General features: G+C 36.8%; 1 long non-coding RNA gene across 1 annotated transcript; it reads left to right on the top strand.

The window, feature by feature from the left end:
* Positions 1-3,015: 3,015 nt before the first annotated feature.
* Positions 3,016-3,968, top strand: LOC147980493 (uncharacterized). Its single transcript, XR_015599795.1, has 3 exons — positions 3,016-3,259; positions 3,339-3,416; positions 3,499-3,968. It is a non-coding gene; the product is annotated as an uncharacterized LOC147980493 (long non-coding RNA).
* The last annotated feature ends 338 nt before the right edge of the window (positions 3,969-4,306 follow it).

The following is a 4,306-nucleotide window of genomic DNA, read 5'->3' as shown; positions in this document are numbered from 1 at the left end:
TTAGCGTTTGTTGCTGATTATTGCACCAGGCTAGATGAAAAACACCACCATGACAGCATACATTATGTTGCCACGACAGCGTTAGCCAATGCAAATAGAGAATGGTTCTCAATAAAAAAGATCAAATCAGGAATACAACTATTGGTAATGATTAAGAATAAAGAACGAGAAGTACATTAAGAATAAATGAGTAACGCAAAATACATCATCATCAAATATAGTTTGCTGATAAAGTTAAAGAACATAGTTAATAGGCCAAATATGTTCAATAAAGTGCAATAGCTAGTACCATAAAGCAGTACATATATATACGACGTCCTGATCACCACCGAAAATACGTACTACGGTGATTGTTGGACATCATAACACAGATAGATTTTGTTCGCCCACATGACCCTCCTCAAATTCGTTAAGAGATAGTAAGAACAACTTCCCAACTTGCAACCCAAATTCTGTGGCAATGTCAATCCAATTTTAACCATGGAAATACATTCTCCCTCCCTCATTGGTGAGAGTGAGGGTCAAGGGAATGCTGTTTTTTAACTGCATCATATCGAACTGAAGCATAGACTCCACATCGATGGGCAGGTAGGCCACACGCATGAACTCCTCCCTTCCCCAACAAGGGATACGTTGAGCATGATGAATATAAAATATAAATTAGGTAACTATGGGCGCAACATTACGAAACCACAAGCTATAACACTAATAAAATGGAACATACCGCCCACTCCATAAAGTCGTCTTGAAGATCTACACATATCTCATTGCAAGTGAGGTGAACCTTGTTACATGCACCTAGCCTCGTGTTGCCACACAAGTGGCATCTTTCATTCATTGCACATGTTCATGTTATGGAATAATTATATAAGTTATAGATAGAAATAAGCAATAAAACTTGTGGACGAATGAAAAAATTGGGCATGACTTATGCTATAAAATGAAACATTTAGTGTTAGAAGTGTTGCAAAATGGAAATTGATCAACATTTCGTGATATTTTATACACTCTTTTGAAGCCATGTATTGTTGGAGCACTCCAGATAAATATGCATGTGAATATTCATACGGATAAGACATGGATAATAAAAGGCTACCAATTATGTAAATATATTAAACATCAAATAATATTAAAGACTATGGATGGACAGGAAAATCCGGGTATGACTTGTGCTAAAAAATGAAACATTAAGTGTCTGAAATGTTGCGCAACAGAAATAAATCAATGTTTTGTGATATTTTCTACACTCTTTTGAAGTCATGTATTGTTGTAGCACTCCAAATAAATATGCATGTGAATATTCATACAAATAAGATGGATAGAATAAAAGGCTACCAATTATGTAAATATATTAAACATCAACCAATATTGAAGATTATGGGTGGACGGGAAAAATTAGGCATGACTTGTGCGAGAAAATGAAACATTGACTGTCTGAAATGTTGCGAAGCGGAAATTAATCAATGTTTCGTGATATTTTCTACACTCTTTTGAAGCCATGCATTGTTGTAGCACTCCAAATAAATATACATGTGAATATTTATACGGATAAAACATGGATAGAATAAAAAAGCTACCAATTATGTAAATATATTAAACATCATCCAATATTAAAGGCTATGGATGGACGGGAAAAACTGATCATGACTTGTGCTAAAAACTGAAACATTAAGTGTCCAAAATGTTTCCATACGGAAATTAAATCAATGTTTTGTGATATTTTCTACACTCTTTTGAAGCCCTGTATTGTTGTAGCACTCCAAATAAATATGCATGTGAACATTCATACGGATAAGACATGGATAGAATAAAAGGCTACCATTTATGTAAATATATTAAACATCAACCAATATTAACGACTATGGATGGACAAAAAAAATTGGGGATGACTTGTGCTAAAAAATGAATCCGTACTAATGTGAATCATCTACTAATGTGAAACATTGAGTGTTTGAAATGTTGCGAAACAGAAATTAATCAACGTTTCACGATATTTTCTACACTCTGTTCAGGCCCTTTATTGTTGTAGCACTCCAAATAAATATGTATGTGAATATTCATACAGATAATACATGGATAAATTAAAAGGCTACCATTTATGTAAATATATTGAACATCAACCAATATTAAAGACTATGGATGCACAAAAAAAATTGGGGATGACTTGTGCTAAAAAATGAATCCGTACTAATGTGAATCATCTACTAATGTGAGTCTAAATACCTAGCATTCATTTTTGTTATGAATCTAAGAGGCTTGTTACTAGTTACTTGTTATAAAATTCATCTACTAATGGGAATCTAAACACTAACATTCATTTACAATCTATAAATATGTTAATCTATAAATGTGTGAATCAAATTTAAAGTTCATCTAAATAAAAAAATTATAAACACTAACATTCATCTACATACATGAATCTAATACTAATATTCAACTGCAATCTATATATATGTAACATCCCAAAATTTATAATTTTGGAATGTTAATGATTTAAATAGGATTAAATAAAAACTTGCTTGTGTTGGTAGTTCTTAGTTAAATTAGACTAGGATTTGAAAAAAAAATTGAGTTGAATGGATATTCAAATCGAGTGGGAATAGAAGGAGTTTCTCATGTTTTTTTTCATTTGGATCTTATTTTGGGTTTGAGGATATTTAGAATACTTCCAATTCAAATGTGAGAGAGGATGACATGACTTCCTCAAACAATAATATTGGTGGGTTATTGAATATTCTCCCATTTGGATTTTTTAATATTTAAAACAATTCTAACTCAAAAATTAAATATTGTGCGAGAAGGTAATATGATTCCTTCAAGGTTAAAAAGAGTTGGAAATGCTTTAAATGTTATTTGCATTTTCCTCAGTAGTTCAAAAAAATTTCGTAGAACATTTTATAAGTGTCGAATTAAAGTTTATGAAAAGATTATATGTATTTTATATAAGTATTTTGGACTAGAAAGGTTCTCCCATTTGGATTTTCCTTCTTCCGCTAACTGCTGGGGCACCTTCGTCATCTCCTTGCTTCAGCCGGCCTCCTACCCGTGCATGACAGCTGCAGCGATCCCGATCCAACTCCCGCGAGATTCGCGCGACGCCGAACACCTTGTTCCAATTCGTGGGCACCAAGCGACGCCTCTTGTTTCTCTTGTCCGATTCCCAGAATCACCGCTCGAGATCTGCCCCAATTTCGTGCTCGCCGACCTCGAGAAGAACCGCCGCAGAGCCAAACTCCGGCGAATGATTCGACCATCTCCGGTGATCCCCTGGACTGTCCGAACTCCATTTCTTCTTATACATGTTGTTAATCCACTCCTTAGACCCTTATCCACTCTAGGTCTCCCTCGAAATCAACCGCACGGACCTCACAATGCTCCGCCAGCCGAACCTCCTTCCACGGCCAAGTCTGACGACAGTAAGCCACACCCCTGTCCCTCTGTTCGTCTGCAGAATCGCCTTGATGTCTCATCTCTCCTGACCATCTTCCTCCTTCGTAGATGCAGGGATCTGGGCTCCCCAAGGTCGCCTGATCTCGCCAGAGCGCCACCCGTCGCAGTTGCACTTCCTGCCGGACCAGGATGCCCCAGAGTAGTATGGCAACGCCCTCGGACGCGAATCGCTACCCCCTCCCCTCCCCGTGTACTTCCCTAACTCAAAGAACCACCGGAGACACCTTCCCATCGATGCCTCGCCGCGGCGCCATGGTCCCCGGAGTTCATTCCGGTGAGGAATTCCCCTTTGCTTCTCGTCAAAAAGGAATCCCCCTTTGCCCCAAACCCTCAATCCAATAGAACCTCAGTTGATGGCACTTTGATCTGACGGCCTATGTTTATTTCAGCCGAACAGGTATCGGTTGATCACGTGCTGCCACGTGTCCATGAATTTTGTTTTAATTTCTTTTTCGGCTGAAATTGTTTCTGTACTTTTATAGATAGGCCCCTGAAATTCAATTCATCATAATTTTTCAACTGCGACTCCGTTTTTGATGAATCTAATTGTGTCGGTTTCGTACAGAAGCCCCCTTTACAGTTAACTCATAAGTTTCAATTTTGAAGATTTCAAATTTGAATTGGAATAATCTTTTGCTCGTATCTTGCAAAATGTAAATCATATTCAATTGATTCTTTTTACTTACGAACACTTGTACCAAATACTTACTCGTCATATCATGTAAACTCAAATTTCACATACTTTTCACCTGTTTGAATTTAAATTTTATTCAAACTCTAATTCGCTATAACTTGAGTTGTAATGCTCCTATTCAATTTATTCCTTTTTGCAAATGAACCCTTGTGTCATATGCAA

This window comes from Triticum urartu, chromosome 3A (genome assembly GCF_056163025.1).
Source record: "Triticum urartu cultivar PI428250 chromosome 3A, HENAU_Tu73, whole genome shotgun sequence".
Taxonomy (NCBI): domain Eukaryota; kingdom Viridiplantae; phylum Streptophyta; class Magnoliopsida; order Poales; family Poaceae; genus Triticum; species Triticum urartu.
Note: the sequence above shows the minus strand (reverse complement) of the source record. Positions and strands in the feature narration are given on the sequence as shown.